Consider the following 13,714-nt stretch of genomic DNA (forward strand, 5'->3'; position numbering starts at 1 on the left):
CTGTTTCTTATACTTTCAATTAAGTATGTGTCAAATGAATCCCTTCTGTTTTTAAGTTCCCACAATTAAATAGGGCTATTTAGTGTTGCATATTAAAGTGTGTTTGTAAGTAAAAAAAAAACTGTCCAAACTAAAAGATCATTTCACCTATATTTCTAGCACCATAACCTGATAATGTAGGTCAGATCAATCTCTCACTCCCAGCCCCCAAACATAATAAATGTTGATCATCCCATCCTCACTTTCAATCCTATAACTTCATGAATATAGATAACTCCTACCCTCTATTCTAATCCAACAACATCTCTGTTTATCCATTCTAAAACTGTGCTTCAAATTTTCTTTTAGAACTTACAATTTTAATTAAACTGTGTGTCTGTGAAGGGTTTCCGAAGAGTTTGGATCTTTGAATAACTTGGGTAGAATGAGAGGTGTGAAAGTAACAAGAGAAATAGGATTCATTGGAGTACTAAATAGCCTTGGGAAATACTGTCAGTTCATTAGTCATTGACAATACTTTTGTATCAAGGCTACCCATAGTTGAATTACACAGTTTGCTTAGAAATATTTGCCATTACAAAATGATATATCTCAGAAGAACTGTCCAGACAAGATCAGTTGCATTCAATGTGGTATGCTGGGATGCCATGCTCAGTCTTAATGCATGGGTTAGGGGCCTGACCCTGCCCTAACTGATTGTTCCAGACTATGTTGACTCCTCATGGGAGCCCTTACTGGTGAGGAGGAGTGGACTGGGGGTGGGCTAGAGGGAGAGTGAGGGGGAGGTGGGAATAGGGGTGGGAGGTAGAACTGTGGTTGGAATGTAAAATGAAATAAAAAATGGAAAAAAGAGAATTATTACAATTTAACATACTGTATACAACCCAGAGATCACAATCTATTGTTAAACACAAACAAAAAAGAAAAAGAAAACCATAATCATCATTCAGATCTGAATAAGTCACTATTGAGAAAGAAAAAAAAAAAAAAGAAAAGCTACAGGACAATGAGATCTTATCATGATCATGTTGGTATACCCCGCTATAGATAGGCATGTCCATAATTTGGGAAATTCTTTACTGTATATACGCCAAATTTTGACTCAGAGCTTTAGAAACTTTGTGGTTCATATAATATTAAAAAGAATGTTTATAAAATTTAGACACCATTATCAACTATAATCAACTGATGCATTACAATATTCATTGGGGATTCAATTTGATATATTTTTAATAATTGCAAAGTTTTGATACAATACCTCCATAAAGATAACAGTTTTTTCAAGAAATAGGTGAGTTCAGATATTTACATAGAACTTACATAGTATTTGAGTAAGAGAATTGAAGTTTACTAACCTCATCATTTTTATATATCCTTAGAATAATTTTAAATTGATATCTCATAGAGACTTATACAAAATGGTTTTGTAGAAAATAGTATGCCTTGGTTAATGCTGTAATGTTGTATCATCCTAACAAATGCAAAGACTCAATATGAAAGGGATTCTTCTCAAATTAAACAAGAGGAGTGTCATGGAACTGTATCAATTGTAGAATTGTGTGTCTCTCCAATAATGAAACTATGTTTCATACTTCATAAGGTGCTTCTATATTGACAAGTTAATTGTCCCTGTAAATATTCTCTTTAATTAAAAAAATGTCTAGCCTCTTATCTTATCCTCATTCTTACTAAGTTTGTGCTCATGAAAAATAGTTTTGAAACACATCGGAATTCACTACCCCACCTTGTCAAGTGAAGATAATAACAAGCATCCTTGTGGCAGGAATTCTAAGACACAAGATACATACACCAGTGTTCTGGGAATACTGTTGATCCATATTCTTTCCTTCTCCTTTCTCTTTGCCATACCTGGCTGTATTTAACACTTGTCTTGATGGTAGAGTTCTGAGTATTCTCCAGCTGTTCCCCCAGTGTATACATACACTATACTTACTCTCAGCAATGGAGTGATGTTAATGTTTTGCTCAAGCAAACCTATTACTTTCTGAATTTCTATAAGATTCCACCATTGCAGATCATTTTAGAAGGTGGTAAGACTGAAGAATGGTCAGTTTCTAGACTGCACAGGAGTCTTCAGCACATACACGGATACTCTTTTTCTTTTTATTTATATGCATTTCTATGGAAAATTTCTGTCTAATATCTCATCGTCTGTCTTACTTCCTCAAGGATAAGGTTGTTGACAGCACTTCTGTAGTCAATTTTGAATGCTCCATCTGTGGTCTCCAATAACCATATTATCCATGAGCCTTTAAATTTGTTTTTTCCTAATTGCCAATTTATGTTAAGAATCTAAATATAGTTAATATTTTATTCCATTCTAATCTGAGGTCTAAACACACTGACAGTATCTTTGTTTCCCAGATAGCAACAGTTCAGAAGTATTTATTTTTGTCGTTCAGAGGCTGTGTCTCTTAAAAACAGTCTTATAATCTTCTCAACACAATGAAAATACTATCCTAACTGAGCAGTTCAGTAACACCAAACTGGAAAGTTTTATGTCTAACAGCTTTGCTCTTTATCTTCTTTTCTAAGATGTTGGGAGTAACTTTCCTGATTGCTAAAGCAAGTGGGGATCCCCTCCAAGGTTTCTTGAGGACACACAACACAAGTAATTGGCTTCAGTTCAAACTGTATAATGAACAGATTGCCTGAGCCCACTGCCTCTAATCTTAACCTCAGTACTAGCAGCAATTCATTACAAAATCCAAGACAGAATTTCTAGAACTTTCTTTGCAGCTACCCTGTGGCTATAAAGGCAACCTAGTTGAAACTGCTAGAGCCTTTCATCTACCCATTTTCTCTTTGTGTTGTGTCCTAGCTATCAATGTTACTTGAGATTTTTATTCCTATTCTAAAGGCAGGTCATTTCTTTTCCACAGCATCACAAGGCCTTGAAAACTCCTAAAATAGAAGATTGAAATTGCATTAAAAATCTCTTTAGCTTTGGTTTGTAGTTTTACCCCAAATCATAAGCTATAGAGTGTTTATGGATCAAAGAGAATCTTTTTATTAAAAATATTAGTTCATCCTTTATGTCATCTGATATAAAGGAGAAAATGAGTAATTAGAATGAGCTGCTTTTCTTCTTAGATTTGCAGTTCAAAAAGCTGGACATGTGGACACTAAAAGAGACAAATCTTCATTAAACTGGTGCTGCTTGTCAGTCTCCAGCTTTGATTTTAATAAGGCAAATAGCAGCTTCCTAGAACTTATATATCAGACAACATAAACCAAAATTGCCGTTTAAGATTCTCAGTTTTTAAGAACTTTGTGTTGCCCAAGATATGCAGTAAACATCCCTTTTGTTATCATATTGAGCAGTGTTTTTACATGTTCTTATGTACAGATAGTCACATATTGACCATGAACAGCTGCATGTTCAAGAGGTCCTGTACATTTCAGATTCCTTTGCAACTTGGTAACAAATTAGGGACACAATTTTGTCAAAACATTGTTTGACAAAATGATTTCTTCTGGGCCAGCTTGTTTAAGTTCCTTGAAGTGAGTTTTTTCTTTCCTATTTTTTGAGTTGGCATACAAGGTAATGAGTTTAGTTAGGATGTTTTCATATATATCTACTATTTCATTTTGCCCTTATCCTTTCTCTGATCCTCCCCCTCCCCTACAGCTTCTGTATTTCAGGCTGTTCCTTATTGCTCACCAACAGTTTTTCCTCTGCTTGTCATGGTGTGTTGAGAAATAGTTTCATAATAAAAAAACAGGTAGTTTTTCAAACTATAATAATTCTAGAAGAACTTTGAGTTTATACAATTATTTTATTGCACCTTGGTTCCTAATTATCGTATATTTCTAGTGAGTGTTACTTCTAAAGTTAAGATTTATAATCTTCTGCAAATATCTAACCTTGTTTAAATCACTAAGCATCCCCACAGTAAATGTTTCTCCTTGAAAAAATGAAGGACCTTAACATCCATGAGTTTGAGAAAAGTCAAGCTTAATTGCATTGTTACTTGGGGATAGAAAGATGGAAGTTACAGTTAAGATATAAAATACCAGGCAGTGGTTTCATTTTTAGATATGGTAGAAACGGTAGCAGCAAGGATTAGTTGGAGGATGTAGGTCATGGAGGGTTCCTTTGAAGCTTATAGCTGGTCTGAAAACCCTTCCTCTTTCTCTGCCTCTTGTTCACCCAGAGAACGTCCTCCTTCTTCTGGTGCTTCTTTATCCATACCATTCATGATGGCCCAAACATTTTTCCAAGCAACCATGTAGTGAAACTTTTAAACATGTAGCAAAATTGGTGATTCTTCCCATTGAGTTATTTCTTTCTTGTATCAAGGTGACAGAAATCTAAGTAACACATGAGACCTGTTGCAATATATAATATCCATTTCTTAGGTTCACAGTAGAGACTGAAACTGGAATATTTTAAGAGCAATCTCTAGAACTCCATTTAAAAATCTAATCTAATGAGCTAATTAATGAGAGCACTTATTTCCCACTAATTAATTCAATGAACACTTGGAACTGGCATTGGGGAGTTGGGGTAGAGAAGGTGAGGGATTTAAGTTAACCATGGCAGAGGGATAAAATGAAAGAGGGATCATCTTCCTCTGCAGTCTGCACAGATCACCTTCCTATGAATAGACCCATGAGGCTGCTTCTCTGCTATTTAAAAGACATGGTTTTACCTTTACTTTATTCAATCAAATAGAGACTTCCCTAGTGCAAAGTTTCAGAATAAAGAATCTTAGACTGGCCTAAGTTCTCTCTAAAGCTAAACAGCTGCTCCTTATGTCTAACCATTGAGGGAGTGCTTCTGATTAGAATCCTGGTTCAGACATCTCAGAAATGTAAAACTTGTATGTGATCTTTCCCCATTTCCATTGTCTTTAATGTTATCATTTGAGAAGCATTTTGTATCCATCTCAAAAACTTCTTTTTATAATTTCCGTGATCTCACCAGATTGAGAGGCTTCATGAGAAAGGCAAGGAGATGCTGATTAAGTCTTTTGTCATATTGAAGGCTGATTACTGTAATTCACTCCTTGCGGGTCTCCCAGATTGTGCTGCATGGAGATTGCAGTGGATATAAAATGCAGTGCTAGACTCCTCTTTTCAATGAGTCTTGTTGAACACATTATCCAGTTATGAAACCCCTACCTTTGTCATCCCCAGAAGCCCTTGCTGATTCAATGTGCAATTATTATCTCACCGTCTATGATAAAGGGTCTTTCACTTTCGAGGTTAAGAGGCACAGATTCATGAGAGGTAAGCTCTCGCAGGAGTTCCTATACAGCATTGTTTCTTCTTGCTGGGTATGTGATTGGTCTTATGTGATGCCAGTTAAGAAGGCCAAAAACATATGAGGGGAAATGCCATATTACTCAACATGGTTTCATGAAAATGTGAAACCTGCACAAAGATGTCATGAAGAATCGGCACTTACACAAATACCATAGAAAATGAGTCAGCCTGCATATCATTCAAAGGAGGCTGCAGTTTTCCCTTTGTAAGAAGTAACTTACAGATAAATGGATAGGCAGATGATAGATAGACAAACAGATAGATGATAGATAGATGATAGATAGATAGATGATAGAGAGATAGATCATAGACACATAAATGTGTGAATAGATAGACAGACATTAGCCCATAACATATATAGGTAGATGTATTAGCTAGATCTTAAAAGTCTCTATATTCATTAGCACTGGATCTGCATCTATAGAATATAACTATGGGTTAAAATATATTTTAATTGGGCATTGATAAATGGATAGAGACTTTATGCAAGTGTGTTAGTCCCTAAGCAAGAAAATATAAGTTCTATTCACAGAGCATTTATACTATAAGCTGTTTATAAAAAATTTAAAGATTATTTAATGATGGGGTGTGTATATGATAGATGTTCATTTGTGGACTTCTGTATTTACATGCAGTAACCTGGTACTGAGAAATATCATATGTATCTGGTATAATCTTAAAAATTAATGAAGTCATTGAAAATCAAATAAGTAAAACAAAAATCATATCAAAATTTATTTACATTTTTAAACAAAGATTTTTAACTAACAAGTTTTTCTAAGAAGATTACAAATGAGCACTTCTGTCTTCAAATTTTTCTATTTGTATTTTCGGATTTTTGTAAGACATTATTTTAAAAGTAAGATTATTTAAATTTCAAATTTAGAGAAATATTAAATCAGTAGTAAAATATACAGAGCTCAAAGGCTTATAGTATCATCCAAATTTTCAAATAAGAACACAGGTTTTTGGTATTATGTCATGAGAAATAAATCCTAATGCTGTCCCTGAAACATTAAACACATATATACACAATAGACATATGTAAGGAAGTACTTGTTTTATATTTATACTTTTAAACATGCACATGCATTATGGATACATGTGTAAATTCACTTCTAATTGAATTTTACAAATATAGACATACATATATGCAAATTAAAGTTTAACTATTTATTAAGTGGTGATAATTGTTTTAAGTACTTAAAATTAACAAAATAAAACATTTCAATGTATAAATGTGCCTCATCATTATTTAAGAAAGAGACAAAGGATTTTTCTTTTATGATAAAGATTTTCCAAATGCTATGTCCCTAAACATGCCTCTTTGTGATTCTCTTCATAGCATGTGTCTCTGGGACTCTGGCTTTGTTCTTTCTACAGAACTGACACACACTGTAGTGTCTCTACAGATGTGTGTGGACAATGCAGGCCTGTCCATTCTTTCCCTTTACTGTACCTCTTAAAGTCCATTAATCTTTTCAGAGTCTGCTCTGATGTTTCATCAGCAAAAAAGCCCTTCCAGGTATAACTAATTACTTTCTTCCTTTTTATCTTAGGCACTTTTGCTAGCAACCTTCTTACAGCAATTAATTTTCTGTTTTGTCTCAATTCCATTACCTCTTTTACTATTTCAATCTGTCCTGTGAGCAAATCACCATATACAAAGCCACATTTCATTCATCTTCATATGCCCAAAACATAACAGAATCCCTGACACAGAAGAAGTCTTCAGTAATTGTAAGAGAAGAAAATAATACAAAGAGGAAGAAAGTACAGGAGGTAGGATAAAGCCTAAGGGGGATTAGCAACTAGAGATTTGTCAAATTTCTTGGGGATTCATTTATGAATATGCAAACTCCTATATACATACTAGTAATTATCCTGTCTCTAGAGACGAGAGATGTATGTGCCCTTGGAAGGTCACTGAGTGCCTTCAAAGTCAAACAATGTGCCATTCGATGAGAACTCAGGCACAGATTTGGGTTGTAGGAATTTTCAAGAGGAAGGGGAATGAATGTCAGTGAAGTGACAACATTGTAGACTGTAGGACTCAGAGGTTTATCTTTTTGCATCTATACACCTTACCCATTTCATAGCTAGCATTAAGGTTATTAATTGCAGGTCTAAGTATACATGGATACAGTGTTCCAATATTAACTATATGTTCAGGAGTCCTCAAAATAGGGAGTGGTGTTAAGTATCATAGTAATACTTCATTAATTTAATTACTTGATGATAAATTTATGAAAAATTGGTATATATGGTATACATATTAATAACAATTAATACCCTAGTCCTCCTTCTTACATTTGAAGTTTCGTGACTATTTATTAATGTTGAAAAAAAGCATATAGACATTACATCCTAAGTCTCCTTCAGGAAAACAGTTTGCTTTTAAGAGTTTGAACCTTTAGTATCTTGTGGATATTCAGAGTTTGGTATGATACAACTGTAAGAAAAGTCTTAAGCAAGGTTGGATAGTCTGTGAATGTTCAAAGACTCACATCTCAGTCTCTTACATTCTGATTATAAAACATAAATAAAATGATATATCGGGTTTTTGCTAAAAATATCTCCAAAACATATGTAGTTGGATGTTTGTCTAAACATCACCTTTAAAATACCAGAGCACCTTAATGAACCAGGTGTTTTATTATGTGTTAAACTCTATACTCTGTGTTATTGTGTTTGATTATGTTTGTGATAGAGCCACAAGCTGAAAATTTTTATGTAAAACCATTTATAATCATTTGAGTATCTCAATGTAAAAAATTACATTCTTACATGTAAAATTCCTGTTTTATCATGCAATATATCCTTAGATTAAGAAACTAAGGCCCCTAAGACTTTGTACTGTGTAGATCGTAGCCTTGTCTGTGTCCACAGTGATATGAAATAGCATGTGAAATCTTAGCAAATTAATTAACAATTACATCCCAACTCTCCATTGTTAAATACAACAGACATAATGAGTGTTAGTATGGTTCATTGTTCTCATAGCTTTTTCACCCCAGTTAAAATATTCTGTCCACAAGACAGTTTCCAATATCAATATGTGACTAGCCAATAGCTGATGCTACTTAAATGGCTAATTTTGAGTTATATGAAAACGCTTGCAATTATTCATTTTCAGAAGTATTGTAAAATTTCTATTCTCCTAAAGGAAAACATTTGCAGGGACTCCTCAATCAAGTGGAATTATTTCTGTGCAGATCATGATGGCACTATTCTTTCCTTAAGCTGCAATTCCAATAACTAATCATATATTAAATAGGTAAGGGGTGGTTCACAGAAACATTGTGAAAGTTGGCATGGAGCTGGCTATTTCTCCAGGGCATTCTGAACGTAAGCAGATAAGAAGAGCAGGCCTGTACATGTGCTAAATCACATGTTTTGTTCTCACCCACAAAGAGATGTTCCAGGATTCAAACATGAGTCTAAAAGAAATTTGCTGACTATTTTCAATTCTTAGAAACAGTGTCCTTACCTACAAAATGGATATAGAAATACGGTGGTGACTATTCTTGGTTTTCGAATGGACCACATCTGGAATTAAATAAAACCCACAAGGCTGGGTACATTTGCAAGGGATTTTTCTTAATTAACTCATTTGAAGTGGGAAAACACTTTTAATTCAGATATTTTGATGTGGAAAGAAATACACCTAATTCAGATTTTTTGATGTGGTAAAATCCACGATTAATCTGGGTATCAACTTTCCCTGGCAGCCTGTATAAAGGATATGGAAGAAGAAAGCTTGTTCTCATTGCCCTTGTTCTCATTATCATTGGCAAGTGTTGCATCTTAATTCTTTGGGATTTGGTTGTGTACTGAAGACCAGCTGAGAATCCAGCCTCCTGGACTGAACAAGGACTCAGGTGATTCTCATACCTTCCTTTGGTAGACAGCAATGGTTGGTTATTTAGAGTAGCTAGAACATAGCCTGTATAATATATATCTATATATGTTTACATATTTAAATATGTAAAAACACATGCACACACACACACACACACATGGCTGACTAATACAGATTTTGGTACCAGGACTGTGAGAGACCTGACCATGTTATTTCAGAAAGGATTGGTGAAGGACTCTTGATACTTGGGTTTGAGAGGTCAATGGACTGCTCCATAGGACCTTAGAAGAAAACAGTATTTAGAACAATGCAGATAATGGAGGCCTGGTAGGTAAAAAACTCAGAGGGATAAAAAGACTCTATTTCACTCTATGTGAAATATTTATGATATCTGATTAGGTGAAGTCAATTGCATATCAATTGCATATGAATAAGAGGAGATCAGAACCACTAATGAAAAACCCTTCATTTTGGGGGGATAGTCAAGGCTGGTCAGCTGGACATAAAAAAAAATAGTGGTGATTAAAGAAGAGATTAGAGTCACTTAGGTGAAACCTTCTGGAAAGTGGCTCCTGAGAATCAGTGCACAAAAGCTATGTTCCAGAGAGGCCAAGGTTGTACCATATTCTGGCAGCCAAACTAATAGTAAGTAAGTAAGTAGTAGTAAGTAGTGTAAGTCACCAAGTTGGTACTGGTCTTGAGAGCATAAAGAACTCATGAAAGAAGCCCTTGTTTGGTATTGAGAGACACCAGGAGAGTGCAGATTCCATGCAAACACCATCAAAATATTGGCACAATTCTTCACACACCTTGAAAGAACAATTCTCAACTTTATATGGAAAAACAAAAGACCCAGAATAGCCAAAACAAGCGTAGGAACTTCAAGAGGCATCACCATCCCTGACTTCAAGCTCTATTACAGAGCTATAGTCCTGAAAACAGCTTGGTATTGGCACAAAAATAGACAGGTAGAACAATGGAATAGAGTTGAAAACCCTGATATTAACCCACACACCTACAAACACCTGATTTTTGAAAAAAAATTTATACAATTTATACAATGGAATAAAGAGAACATCTTTAACAAATGGTGCTGGCATAACTGGATTCAGGCATGTAGAAGACTACAGATAGATCCAAGCCTATTGCCATGCACAAAACTTAAGTGAAAATGGATCAACGACTTCAACATAAACCCAGCCAGACTAACCCTAAAAAAGTGGAAAATACCCTTGAATTAATTGGTACAGGAGACAGATTCCTGAACATTACACCACTAGCACAGACCCTGAGATCAATAATTGATAAATGGGACTTCCTGAAACTGAGAAGCTTTTGCAAGGGAAAGGACACAGTCAGCAAGACAAAATGCCAGTCCACAGACTGGGAAAAGATATTCACTAACCCCACATCTGACAGAGGGCTGATCTCCAAAATATACAAAGAACTCAAGAAGCTTGTCTCGAAAACTCCAAAGAATCCAATTAAAGGTGGGGCATAAAACTAAATAGACAATTCTCAATAGAGGAATCTAAAATGGCTTAAAGACACATAAGGAAATGTTCAACATCTTAACCATCAGGGAAATGCAAATCAAAACAACTCTGAGATACCATCTTACTCCTTTCAGAATGGCTAAAATCAAAAACACCAATGACAGTTTATGCTGGAGAGGATGTGGACAAAGGGGAACACTCCTCCATTGCTGGTGGGAGTGCAAACATTTGCAGCCACTTTGAAAATCAATGTGGTAGTTTCTCAGGAAAATTGGAATCAGTCTATCTTAAGATCCAGCAATTCCACTCTTAGGCATATACCCAAAGGATGTACATTCATACCACAAGGGCATCTGTTCAACTATGTTCATAGCAGCACTATTTGTAATAGCCAGAAACCAAAAGCAGCCTCAACCAAAGAATGGGTAGAGAAAATGTGATACATTTACACAATGGAATACTACTCAGCAGAAAAAAAAATAATGGAATCTTGAAATTGACAGGAAAATGGATGGAACTAGAAGAAACCATTCTGAGCTAGGTAACCCAATCACAAAAAGATAAACATGGTGTATACTCACTCATATGTGGATTTAGACATAGAGTAAATCATTACCAGCCTACAATCCCCACTGCCAGAGAAGCTAGTAAACAAGGAGGACCCTAAGAGAGACATATATGGTCCCCTGGAGAAGGGGAAAGGGTCAAGGCCTCTTGAGCAAATTGCGAGCAAGGGAGGTGGGGAGAGGGAGCAAGGAGAATGAGAAGGGGAGAAGAGGAGGAGTGTGGAGGACATGAGGGAGCATAAAGCTTGAGTCAGAGGAAGACTAGAAGATAACAAGAAAGGGGAAACCATAATAGAGGGAGATATTTTAGGTTTACAGAGAAATCGGGCACTAGGGAAATGTCTGGTGATCTAAAAAGATGACATCAGCTAACAATCTAAGCAACAGAGGAGAGGCTACCTTAAATACCCTCCCCCATTGATGATTGACTTATATGCCACCCGATAGCCCTCATCCAGTAACTGGTGGAAATAGAAGCATACACCCACAACTAATCACTGAACTGAACTGAAATCCAGTTGCAGAGAAGAATGAGTGAAGTGCAATGGGGATCTAGACCAGGCTGGTGAAATCCACAGAAACAGCTGACCTGAACATCGGGGAGCTCTTGGTTCCCAGACTTATAGCTGAGATGCCAGCATGGGACTGATCCAGACCCCAGGAACATGGGTTTCAGTGAGGAAACCTTGGATATCTATGGGACCTCCTGTAGTAGTTCAGTACTTATCCCTAGCACAGGTGTGGACTTTGGGAGCCCATTCCACATAGAGGAATACTCCCTGAGCCAAGACACACTGGGATGGGCCTAGGCCCTATCACAAAGGATACAATAGATTCTGATGACACCCTATGGAAGGCCTCACCATCCAGGATGATATAAAAATAAGGGTAGAGAAAATATTGCCTATTATTAACTAGTAAAATTAAAATGACATTAATTCAAAACAATGTATCAACACACGATACCAAAATTAATACCACTTTATTAATTTGTAGATAGGTAGGGTTTTAGTTTGGGGGATGACAGGGGAGGAGGGGAGGGAGAGGGAACTGAGATTGTCATGTAAAACAATCTTGTTTCTAATTCAAATAAAAAAAATCTGCAGAAAAAATTACCCTCAATAAAACATACACTCATCTGAAGTTTTATAAAATAGCACTTAACAGTTCATAGAGCAAAACAGACACTTAGAGCAAAACTTAACTGACTTGTTCTTATTCTTCTCATGAATCAAAGGAATTCATTTGTCCTAGATATCAGTCTTACATGCTATGATGTATTGATCACAGCCTGACACCAGACAATTAGGACATGGTATTTAAGAGCCTAGATTTGGTATCGCATGTTGGGTTTGATTTCTGCCTTTTATACCTTCAGTTTTATAAATCATCAAGAAATGTTCTGAACATCCTTGAACCTCTGATTTTTCTCCTGTTAAAGAAGATAGGCATTAAGATATAGTTCTTTTTTAATAACTAGAAAGGAAGATTATGCATGTAAGTTATTTGGGTGGTAATTAAAATCATTGTAATTATCCCATCAATACCATAAAGGAGAAAATATCACTAAGGTATAATGTTATAATTACTGTTATAATACACATGCTATATACATAAGATTAACACTTTTGGGAAAATACTCTGATTCCATTGCTTTTATCACTTGATTGTAAATTGAGGGGTTTCAATAACAGTGTTTTTTTAAGTTATTGAAGCTGCAGCCCAAGGATTCATAGACGAACTAATCACTTGCCAAGATTGCCCTCAGAAAGAAATTCGGAATAAGAGTGAACTAGAAATATTCTGCAGCTCCCTCCTGCTATCTGGGTTCTATTCAAATACTAAGTGGAGTTATATATTGCAGTAGCCAAATTTTGACAATCTGATTCTTTTACAATCCAGAGGTATCCTGACCTAAAATGCCCAAGAGGCTTTTGTTGCTTTTAATAAACTCTGCTCTGAAATCCTTCTCCAATCTTCTTTGGGAGTACAGGGTCTCTTTTGTCCCAGCATAGTGACATTCCTCCTCTTCAGAATAAAATAGCCTCCTTCACTTCTCCTCATACCTCTTGTCAGACATTGCTGCTTCTGTGATTCCCACTTAATCAGATTGGTGTTAGTGCAAAAGATATCATTAGTGTTTGGTAGAACAGCACCACCCTTCCTTTTCCCTCTCCCTTGTCATCAGTGGATTTAAATATTGTATCCTTTCTTCTTTTTGGATTTTAAAGGCTATTTGTACTCATATAGTCAATGCCTTTCATCTCCCCTCCATAGAAGTAAAAGCACAGCAACAAAAATGCCAGATATATTTCAAACAGAGATGGGGATATGTATTATTAAGAACTCAGAAGATGGCCAGAGGCCTGGTCAGTCTATGGGACCTCTAACAGAGGAGCCAGTATTTATCCCTAGTGAACAAATGGACTTTGGTAGCCCATTACCTATGGAGGATTAGTATTGCAGCTCAGATACACAACAGAGGTCCTTGATCCTCC

At 35.8% G+C, this 13,714-nt stretch overlaps 1 protein-coding gene across 4 annotated transcripts in view; it reads right to left on the minus strand.

Moving 5' to 3' along the window:
• Positions 1-13,714, minus strand: part of Cdh8 (cadherin 8) — a 352,592-nt gene that overhangs the window by 147,454 nt on the left and 191,424 nt on the right. The window lies entirely within an intron of this gene.

The sequence above is a fragment of the Cricetulus griseus genome, chromosome 3 (assembly GCF_003668045.3).
Source record: "Cricetulus griseus strain 17A/GY chromosome 3, alternate assembly CriGri-PICRH-1.0, whole genome shotgun sequence".
Taxonomy (NCBI): domain Eukaryota; kingdom Metazoa; phylum Chordata; class Mammalia; order Rodentia; family Cricetidae; genus Cricetulus; species Cricetulus griseus.